This window comes from Vigna umbellata, chromosome 5 (genome assembly GCF_029865625.1).
Source record: "Vigna umbellata cultivar VRB3 chromosome 5, Vumbellata_1.0, whole genome shotgun sequence".
Lineage (NCBI taxonomy): Eukaryota > Viridiplantae > Streptophyta > Magnoliopsida > Fabales > Fabaceae > Vigna > Vigna umbellata.
Genome location: NC_142169.1, coordinates 6,266,646 through 6,278,923, shown reverse-complemented (window position 1 = coordinate 6,278,923; position 12,278 = coordinate 6,266,646). Strand labels below are relative to the sequence as shown.

The following is a 12,278-nucleotide window of genomic DNA, read 5'->3' as shown; positions in this document are numbered from 1 at the left end:
AATGCCCAACTTTTTTGTAGTGTGATGGGATATGAGTCTATAGTTTATCTTTTTCTGTATTTAAAATGAATATATATGATGCTATATGTTATGAAATTTTTGGTTGCTCACCTTTGCATGTTTATGATTGTGATTTTCACTTACGATGATCGTACTTGTTCGAAAGTAGATGTTGTTACAGATACACCAGTTCAAAGTAGCTGACGAGAGTTGGGACATTTAAGTTCGAGGTTAATTATTTAATTTTCATAGTTTAAAAGTTTTCAGACTTAGTACTTTAATGTAAAAGTGATATTCTGATTTTTTGTTTTGTACAGACGACGTTTATAATTATGGTTTCGCTTTCGCATTATAATTGAATAAAGTTTTGATTATTTGAATTTTTTTTTTTGAAAATATTTTGAGAAAAAATTTTATACTCGTCACATTCCTTTAAAAGTATTAGAATATATGTATATATAACCCGGTATATAAGAACTCTTAGGAACTATAAGGGTAAACATACATATTTAATATCTACAATATATAGTATATTAATAAATGATGATGATATTATAATTTGAATAAATTAATATATGAAATAAAATAAAATTTATCATTAACAAGTATAATATTTATTGAAAAAAATATTAAATTATATACTTATAATTATTCATCAATTAATTTTTTAATGGAAGACGAACTAACTAAATATATTTAAAATGATTTGAGTTTTTTTTAATGAATACAAATATTTTTATTTTTTTTAAGGAAGAAACTAATGTTTGGGTAAATGATAATTGTGAGAAAATGAGATCAAATGAAAAAAATACTTAAATTTTAAAAAATAATCATTTAAAAATAAAATTGATAACATAATTATTTTAAATTATAAAAATTACTTATTAAAAATAAAAATTAAAAGATATATATACAAAAGAAAATATAAATTCCTTTTATATAATTATATCATTATCTAAATTATTACTAAATACGAAATATGAGGCTAAAAAAAATACACATAAGATGATTGTAATTAAATCAAATTTATACATATTTACTATTGTAAGGAAAATAATAAAGGCAAAACAAATACAACCATTCTAAAACAGGAAAATCATAATATTTATAAACCGTAGATAGCACCTGCATGTTTTTTCAAGTCATTTTGTGTATGAAAATAGCGTTTTTTAATCTCATTAAAAACATGCAGAGTAACTAAACTATCGGACCCTGCATGATGACTTTTTCTAGCACTATTATCCAAACCTAATGACTCACTAACTCTATCTAAACCGCCGTAAAGGTTTGGACAAAATCTGATGAGGTGTTTAACATCGTATACTTCCTTTCCAAAGAAGAATTTAACGAGTTGTAGAAAGTCACTCAAGTTAGGAGGTAGAAGAGGTTGCATGTGTAGAAAACGGTGGCTCAATACTTTTATCATGTAGGCAAAATCATAAGCACCATGAAAAGTAATCCAATGAGTATAATTGTTGCAAACAAGTCCTGAAAGCATCATGAGCTCAGTAAATCGCATAATGCTAACTCCAATAATTCGATTCTTGTGAAAATTCATGCCGTGACGTTGGAGGAAGGCAATGGAGTGGGGAGCATGGGGATGACACGTGACATCGAACTCACAAAAGTTGAATTCCCAAATGAAGCGATTGGAGGTTCCAAAGGTTGGTAGGTTGCCATGACAGTCTGAAAGGGTTAGGCCGACTTGAAGGAGATGCATATTGTCCACATTAGCCTTCATCACAGTGTAATTATTTTGTGGTTGTCGAAGTATGGAATCCGACTGGAAGATGACACCAGGAAACTCGGTGTCCATAGAGATGAAAGGGAAGAATCTAATCATCTTATGAATCAACTCGAACTCCGATTCAAGATTATATGACCACACTGATCGTGTCATCACAGGTCTAGGAAGGATGACCATCTTAGTATTTCTATTCCTATCTCTCTCCAAAAATAATAATGCAAAGCTACAACTATATACTTTTATAGTGATGGATTATGAAAAAAAAATTATATTCTAATTAAAAAAGATAAAAAGATAAGATAAAAGTAATTTGTATAAATAAATTTATGATAAACTTGTTTTATCTTCTCTAAAAGATATTCTTTATATAATATAAAATAGATTTAATATTTTTATTAAATACAATAAAAATGAGATTATATTTTATATTTTAGAGTTGGTGATATTTTAAAACAGATTAGACTTGTTCGGTTGAATTTTATATGATAAACTATAATTTTATCTGACATGTATTTACAAAAAAAAATTATCTTTTCAATAGTTCAAGTTCAAAATGATGTAATTATTTTTTTAGATAGATATATTTAAAATCTAAAACACTTGTTTATATCGTTATGATTAAAAGTAGATAACTTATCTATTTTGTGATATTATTATATTTAAATTGCAGGTATTTTATCATCTACAGTTAAGATCTAGATGAAGTTAAATTAACTTTTGATTGTTAAAATATATCATTTTTAACATAATGTAGGTAGGAAGTGTGTTTAATATTTTTATAGTTGAATACTTAAAAAACAGTTTTTGTTTTTTCCTTCATAACACATTAGTCAAATAGGAAATCTATTTAGGTGAAAAATAACCTTCTTGCAAAATATTCTAACGCCTGTTTGGTTTATCTATTTTTTTTTCAATTTCATTATTTTTTCTAAAATTTAAATTTATTAAAAGGTGAAACAAATATCTATTAGAGAGTTGCTCCCTCCACCACCACCAACCGCTCCCTACACCACCCCATACCTAATTTGCCCTTGCTATAAAACGGATGTCTAACATCCGTTTCACTTTCAACGGATGTTAACATCCGTTTACATATTTTATATTTTAGTTTATTGTTTTTAATTAAAAAAAGCTTCAATGGATGTGACCACATCGGTTTAATAGATTTTTTAAAAATATTTTATTTATTATTTAAATAATAATATATAAATTAAATTAATAATAATTGTTTTATTAAATAAAATTAAATTAATTTATAAATAATTAAGTAATAATTTAAAAAAAATTAAATAATATTTATACATTAATTTAAAATATAAAAAATTAAAAAACTAAAAAAAAAACTAATTCAACGGATGTCGCCACATCCATTAACAGATGTGGCACGTCCGTTTAGTAGATTTATAACAAAATTTTTAATTATTATTTAAATAATAATAAATAAATTAAAACTAATAATAATTATTTTATTAAATAAAATAAAATTAATTTATAAATAATTAAGTAATAATTTTAAAACAATTAAATAATATTTATATATTAATTTAAAATACAATAAATTAAAAAACTAAAAATTAAAAAAAAAAACTCAACGGATGTGGCACATCTGTTGAAGAATTTTTTCTTCAACGAATGTTGACATCCGTTGAAAAAAAGAGTGAGGGTGTAGGATATTTTAAAATATAAAGGATAATTTTGGAATTTAAAATAAATGTGGTGATGCAGGGAGCAAAGTGGAGTGGTGTAGGAAGTAATCCTCTATCTATTATTATCCACGTTTGTATAAATTGTCCTGGATGCAAAAATTCTCAAACTCTTGTAATTTTTTATTCTTCCCCTTAAAAAACTAAAAGTGATAGATTGAAAAATTAAGTCATCAAAATATCCAAGTTTATTATAAGACAAAGATTATAACGAGGGAATATACATATGACCAATCCATATCTTTATGTATGAATTTCAAAATTTATGTATAAGTTTTTTATTAATATTACGTAAGTCTTTTTATTAATATTTCATATGACCCCTATTACATGTTTTGTTAAATTATATGATATTACATAAGTCTTTTATTAATATTTCATGTTGTTATTTATTTTGACAGATATATGGCTGGCCACCCACATTCATCAAGGGATGAGGCTCCCTCATCCATACCTACTAGAGGAGCCACCAGGTTGAGACAACTGATGGTCAGAAGAAATAGTGGTGAAAGCACACCTATGGATGTTAATGTGATCACTGGTGTGGCATCTGGTCCAAATGCAGATGTCTTCAGATCATACCTTGAAGTACTAGCGTATGATAGGATTAATATTCTTACTCCATCTTTTGACCATGTGTCCGAGGTTGATCGGAACATTATATGGAACGATCTATTAGAAAGTTAATTAATATCATTTGAATTACAGTTTGTTTATATTGATAATTTTGTATTGATACAACGTTATTATGTTTACTGTAGACGACATTTGACATTCCAAATGTCGCAACACTTATGTTGAGATTGTTGATAGGGGAGCAAATGTTTAGCTTAACCCATAATCTCAGTAATATCTGAGTTTTTGATGATGACAACACATAATTAATAACACATGTATATTGTTTGTTACATGTTCTATATTTACATGTTATATGCTTTTGATCACTATGTTAAATTTGTTTAAGCATATATGAGAGCATGTTTGTGTTGTTCATTGCATTTCACTGTGTTACATATGTGTTTTTATGTGTGAATGCATGACATATGATGTTGAAAGGAAAACCACAAACACTTATGTTGAACTTTAAATATGTGGCAAAACAACAGTTTTAAGTCGACTTCATTATGGGATGAATCAATTAAAACTCGTGTCTTTCCATAAACTATTTTCAAGTGTGTTGTGAGAGTTTTCAAAGAGAAAGTTTTTCAAAACTGTGTTAAAATAAAATGGCTCAATTTCTCACACCAAGAGGGGGGATGAATTGGTGAAACGTAAAAACAAAGTCTTTTAAAATCTTTTTCGCAAAAGGTGATGCCCTTAAAGCTTTCTTGAAACGCAAGGTAAAAGACTTTCTAATGCAGCGGAAACTTAATCGAATAAGTATAGAGTAAAGTCGATTAAAAGTAAAAGAGTAGGGATCAGAAAATTCAAACACTGCTTTTTATACTAGTTTGGCCAACCTGGCTACATCTAGTGTCCTTCCAACCACGAGAAGCAAATGTTCTATAATAATCAAGGTTTTTACAACAAGGCTTTTATAGAGGCCTCACGTCAAAAATATAAAACCATCTCTAACCCTCTAATCAAATATAGGCAGTACAATAACTAGACCAGCAACAAGAATCCCTTCTTCTACTGTCTAAACCCATTGAGACACATCTGAAAGTAAAGAACGTCGCACGTTCTTCTTCCTGTAGTCACAATAGGGAACCTCAATCCAATCTTCAATAGATTATAGACTCTGATCTCGCAGTTACACTCAAATGTGCAGAATTGATCAGCCCTTTGAATACACAACAAACTTATTCTTCAAGAACTCACAAGGAAATGATCACCACAATCACTTCTTTATTCTTAGAGCTCTTTTCCTCTTTCTGCAAGATAGCACTTTCTAAAAATAGTACAAAAACTGTTAGATTCAAAAGTTCTTACATAAATCAAATTCGCGTCAATTTATAGTATAACACATCTCTGACGCATTTTAATCGACTAAGCTACTAATGCACTCGAATATAACAATTTTGTTATAGCAGTTAGCAACAATCAAAGCAATTAATTGAATTCGCAATTAATGCAGTCGAATGACATTTAATGCTTGGTCAACATATTTAAAAATATGACCGTGAGACAGTTATATCAAGCATTAATAGAATTTCAAAATAGTAACATACTTAGTCGAACGCAACACGCATATAATTGTCTATGTAACAGTGTAAATCATAGTTTTGAAAAACTTTCTCTTTGAAAAATCTCACAGCACACTTTGAAAAAGGTTTGTGCAAAGACACGAGTTTTAATCGACTCACCCCATAATGAAATCGACTTAAAACTGTTGTTTAGCCACACAATTAAAATTCAACATTAGTGCTTGTGGTTTTTCTCATCCAGAAACATGTGTCATGCATGCATGTATAAAATCACATATATAACACAATGAAATGGAGTGAAATGCAATGAACAACACAACAACAACACAATCATGTTCACATATACGCATATAACATTTAAGCATAGAACATGTAACACATAATACACATGTGTTATTAATTATGCATTGTCATCATCAAAAACTCAGATATTATTGAGATTATGGGTTCAGCTAAACTAGAGCTCCTCGATAACAGTTGAAAAAATGTTATTTTCATGCTTAAAATTGATACTAAAAGCAACCTTTAACACTCAGAAACTAGCTTGGAATCATGTTTTTGTTCATATTTTTGGAAATAAGAGAGTTGGACAGGTTTATGCTTGATTTCAGTGTTTTATGCAGGTTTTAAGGTGAATTTGATGAAAGAAGTGAAGAAGGATAGAGATGGAATCAGAAAAGAACTCAAAAAGTGCAAAAGAAGAGAACCTGCAAGTACCGCTCAGCGCCAGTTTACCGCTGAGCGGCACTAATGAACTCCCGTTGGCTTCGCTGAGGGGTGAAAATGCCGCTGAGGGGAAGAATCAACACACGCACTTATCGCTGAGCGGTAGTTTGTCGCTGAGCGGTAGTTTGTCGCTGAGCGGCACTATTTTGGCCTTAGGCCCACTTTTCTGTAATATTTCGAATAGTATATAAGCTTTAGGACTTCCTAGGGTTTGTATCTTTGGCAGAGTATGAAGCAAACACTCACCTTTCCACCCCTAGGAGGAAGATCTTGGATGCTAAGGCTACCTACTCAACTTTCTAGGGTTCTATCTTTCACTCTTTCATTGTATTTCATCTAGTTTCACCATGAATATGGTGAACTAAACTCTTCTTGTTGTTGGGGAATCAATGTAATCTTTTGAAGCTCTCATATATGGAATTTTGTGTTTAAACATCATGTTTATGATACATGCTTTCTTTCATCATTAGTTGGAGTTTTTCCTCTTTGCTCAAAGCATGCATTGTTTAACTCATTCGATGTCATGATCATTGATTTTGTCGATATGGACACATACAGGGAAATCTAGATCTAGGGAAATTCTCCCAATAGCATATTGCCTAGACTTAGGGATATGAGGGTTGGTTGCCTTTAAGCTTCTGTGCTTCAGAATTAATTATTAGGGATGCTAGGAATTGTATGAACTCATAATTAAGGATAAGCTTTCTTCGCAAGGTGATTTAGAGAGTGGCATTAACATTGATGAAAAGAATGATGAATTCCTAAAATATATGAGAGTGGATAAGATGAAATTGATTACCCCAACAACATACTCATCCATATAATTCATTTCACGTGTTTGTGTTCCTCTTTTCCATTGATCAAAACTCATGCATACATGTTTAATTATTGACTTTTGCATTTGAAACCTCAAGAATTTGTTCACAAGTCTTAAATAATCAAGAAATCATATAACTAACTAGGCCGTGAGTCCTTTCGAAGAAAGATACTTGGTCTTACCGAGTTTATTACTTGATACGATTAGGTCACACTTGCCGAGTGTTAAACAAGTTTTTGGTACCGTTTTTCGGTGTTCATAAATTTGTCATCACTCCCCCTATCAACAATCTCAACAATCTCCCTCTTTTTTTATGATGCAAAACCATGATCAATAATCAACCATGTTGCACAACTCAATACAAATTATCAATCAATTACCAATCAACATAATTCTCCCCCTTTGGGCATTAGCAAAAAAGGTAAGCACAATGGTATTGATATATAGATAATCAAGCGTACAGAGATGCATCAGATAATCATCAAAAAACATATAATGAGGCTCCCTATGTCAATGATATTCACATGATTTAATATATATTCTCCCCCTTAGATGTAGGCATATGAAACATCTCAATGTATATGTAATGCTCCCCCGATCATTATGCATGTTTTAATCTCAAAACACAGATGCACAATACAGTATTCACAATATATATCAGAGCATATATCAACATATGTCAAAAATGTATCAGATCAGAAACAGTACAAAAATATCAATGCAACAATGGTACAATATCATTCATTAAACGCAATATAATCTCTTAATCATCTCAAGTCAATTATAGCAAAGAGATATATTGAAAGTAAACAATTAATAGCACATATATCAATAGTTAAAGATATCATATATCCAAATATTGGAATCTTTAACCCCTGTTGATATACAGCCGATTTGCCCTTAGTCATAATCGACTTCATTGCTTCCCCGTGAGTTGATTTGCCAATTTTATCCATCCAGTAAGCAATGTTCCTGCAAAACCTTTCAAGATCTTTCTAGATCAAGCATTTTAGAATCAATATGCACTAGTGCAGAAAGGACTTTAGACGTTTGTTATTTTGGGCTTTTAACATCTTATCTCTGTCCAACGTCTATATGGGTGACGTTAATGAGACGTCAGACCCTTTAGGTCAGACGTCTCTATAGACGTCCATCTGATCCATACAGGTCAGACGTCTCTGAGGTTGCTCCTGACTCATGGTGATTTGAGTTTACAACTTTATATTTTAGTTGAAGAGAATGTATTGTACATTTTTCTTTTATTGGATGGTTTTAAAAATGTAGTGGAGGGAATTGAAGGAGTGCAAAACACAAGAAATCGCCGCCGAAGAACGCCGCCCAAGGACACGGAATAACTGCACCAAAACCCAACGAAAACGCATTTTAATCGGTTCAAATTAAATATAATGCATCAATTAGTGATATAATCGGAGTAAAATTAATTTAAAACGGTGCAAAAGTGAGAAAATGAACCTGAAAAGCGTAACCCGTAGAGAGAAAACGTTACGAAGATGATGAACAATGAGTGCGTGTAACGGCTATCTCGCGTTCGCGATGTTTTAATGCCGACATTTAGATGTCGATTCCGTAATAACAGACGTCTAAAGTTCTTTAGAAGTCGGAGTGAAGGGATCAGACGTCTAAATTGAGTCAAAAAGTGACTTTTTAAATTCTTGGGTTGTGTATTTAGACGTCGGTTCCCCCAATAACAGACGTCCAAAGTGCTTTAGAAGTTGGAGTGTCGGGATCAGACGTCTAAATGGTGTCAAAAAGTGACTTTTTAAATTCTTGGGTTGTGTATTTAGACGTCAGTTCCCCTAATAACAGACGTCTAAAGTGCTTTAGAAGTCGGAGTGGCGGGATCAGACGTCTAAATGGAGTCAAAAAGTGACTTTTTAAATTCTTGGGCTGCACATTTAGACGTCAGTTCCCCCAATAACAGACGTCTAAAATTTAGTTTTTTTTAACTTTTTCGTTTAGTTTTGGCGTCTATTCAGGAGAGTCGACGTATATGAGTATTTAGACGTCGGGCCCCTCCATAGTCGACGTCTAAATAGTTGTTTTATTTATGAAAAATGCCACCGGCCATTTTTTACGTTGGATATTCGAGGGTCAGACGTCTAAAGGGTGACGTTAAAAGTCTTTTTTGCACTAGTGATGATACAGGAAATAACACAGGTATAATATAAGTATGCAAATGTATGAATGTAACAGTAATCAATAGTTCATTCACATACAGGCATAGCATAATCAATTTTAATCTGTTTAATTCATTTAAATCAACCATAGAGTACAATTAGATAAAGCCAAGACAAAAATGGCATATAAAGCGATCTATTACAAAAGAAAACAAGGGAGCTTAAAAACAAAAACATTCTAGATTGAATAAAATTTTAGATTTTCTTCTTATTTTTCTTCAAATAGGTTCTAAGAAGCATCTCACTGTTGCTCTCTTCAGCAACATTGTCATCTTCACTTTCTTCCTCTTCCATAGCAGCAGTTTCAACAGGTGTACTCCCTTCCTCACCTGAATCATTTTCATTTTTCTCTTCCTCATTTCGGTTTTGAAACAATAAATGCTCTTTCATTTCAGTCACATCATCCCTGGTTCCTTGACACATAATCTTGCGAGATCTTATTTCTCTCAGCAGAGTTCTTTCAAATTAAGAACTAGCCCTATAAGGAATTAAAGATGATTGTCCTTCTTCTTCATCTTCTTCAACAACTTCATTCTTAAACTGCCAACCATCTGGAGTATGTTGCATACCCATCTTGTGTAGAGCAGACTTGCTAATCATGCTTGTTTTGCTGTAGGAATCGCTTGACTCACCAATGTAGTCAACTCCAAAATAAACAAGAATCTTGGAAATGAACACACAATAAGGCAGCTTTGCTGATTCCAGTCTGGTTACTTTCAGCATGTTGTCTGAAATAGTTGCAGGCCAGTCTACTTGGATATTTTCTTTGATTGCTTTCAACAGATGCAAGTCTTCAGTAGTGGCTTATGCATGGTTGCTTCCTCTAGGCATTAATATCCAGGAGATGATGAAAACAGCCAATCGATCATCCTTTTTCATTCCACTAGTTTTTTAATGGGAGTAATCTTGAATATCCTCAAGATTCCTTAGGTTGTCTTGATATACAGAGAACTTATGAAAGCTTCCATACCTAGATGACATCTTTCTCCTCCTAGTTTGAGACCGATTATCTTAGTCCAAATTTCATCTGTGAGTTTGATGTCTATTCCTTTTACCTTGGAGCACAACGTCCCTTCACTAATCCTTAGATTGTAGTAAAACACTTTTACCAGTTCTGGATACTAGCGATCTGTCATCTCAGCAAATTTCTTTAGCCCTTGGCGTTTCAGCCAACTTTGAAATTGAAAACCTTCGATCCTGAAGAAACTGAGTTTCAAGAATTTATGCTTAGTAAGACTTCTCATTTTCCAACCGTCTAGAAATTTTGATTAAGCTTCATCGTCGCTTATCCATCCTTCAAGCTGTGATGGTCGGCTCATGTTTTTAGTACCCAAGGTTTTCACTCGTTTCCTTTGAGATGAACTAGACGCCATTGTTATACCGAAAAAATATTGCTCACAAAGTGCTAGAAAGGAAAGATTCAGATGTTTGCTGAGAAAGTGAATGACATGTTTTTGTGTTTTAGTTTTGAAAACTTAGCAAGATTAAATTTGGAGGGAACAATTAACATTCATTTTCGCTCCAAAATTTCAACTTAATCGATTTAATCCATAGTTTAAATTTTTCTAAAACACACAATATATGAAACTGAGATTAACAAACGATTTTATTAAGTCAAGGTCGACTCATGTTTGACAGAGTATTTTTAGAAACAGAGGCATACATACTTCAAACATATTCGAATTTATACTTAAATACAATCACTCAATTAATCATTCAACAAACATGCATTCATCAATCATACAAACAATTATTAAGCATGATGCAATGAAAATACAGTAGTTACCACTTTCAGAATCTCAAGAATTTTTTATTTCATCATGGTAGTTCATCCTTGAGTTGAATACTGCTTCAGCAGTAGCTATTACCGTACAAAACAGTTAAACGTTTTTTACGTTGATACCCATTTGAATTTTGGTCATGTCTTGTTAGTTTCAGAAAGTTGTTCCTTAGGGATCCACCTGTACTTTCCTTTTGGAACACCAACTTTTCTATAGTAACAATTTCTAACATTATGACCAGTATTGTTACAATAAAAGCATGCATGAGTAACAAGTTTACTAAGATCAACAAATTTCTTTGAATTAGACCTATTACTTTGAGCCTTATAATCAATTCCTTGTCTATAGACAGCTCTACCAGAAGCTCTTAGAATGGAATCTAACTTTTCTTTTCCCTGTGTGAATTTTGTTAGAGTGCTAGTCAAGTAATCAATTTTTTCAATATGAACAGGACATTTTTCACATTCTTTTTCAACTATCTTTGTTTCAGTTTTGACTATCTTAGCAGACTTTAAGGCATTTTTTAACTCCTTTTTCAATTTTTCATTTTCCTCTACCAGATTATTGATTCTATGTTCATAATCCTTTCTGTCAAAGGTAAGTTGATTTACCTTATATTGGAGTCGCATAGCCTCTGCGTGTATTTCCTGAAACACATCTAGCAGCATGTCATACTTTACTTCTATAGGCTCATTTTCAAATTCCTCATCACTATCATAATCAATCCGTGCAAATCCAGCCACGAAGCAAATATTTGACTCTTCTTCAATGTTGCAATCCTCATTGCTTGAAGAATCAGTATCACTATTTTCCCAGGCAATGTATGCACTCTTTTGCTTCCTTCCCTTGTCTTGTGGAAATTTTCTGCTTCCCTTTTGTTTGATCTTCAAGTCTGGACAATCTAGTTTGATGTGTCCTTCTCTTCCACACTCGTAGCATTGGACAACATTGGTTCTTGAACTTTTCTTTCCTTTTACAGGATGTACATAGTCAGTGGTGGAACTTTTATTTTTCATAAATCGATTAAACTTCCTTACCATCATGTTTATTTTCTCTTTGTCATGTAGTTCTGTTTCTAAGTCAGCTTTAGGTTCAAGATTCTTTGCAACTTTCTTGCTTGTGGCCTTTAGAGAAATTGATTTTTTTCTTCAATTTCTTC

The 12,278-nt window shown here is 31.8% G+C and overlaps 1 pseudogene; it reads right to left on the bottom strand.

Moving 5' to 3' along the window:
- Positions 1 to 1,096: 1,096 nt before the first annotated feature.
- Positions 1,097 to 1,924, bottom strand: LOC148197590 (putative CCR4-associated factor 1 homolog 11 pseudogene; annotated as a pseudogene).
- Between the last annotated feature and the right edge of the window lie 10,354 nt (positions 1,925 to 12,278).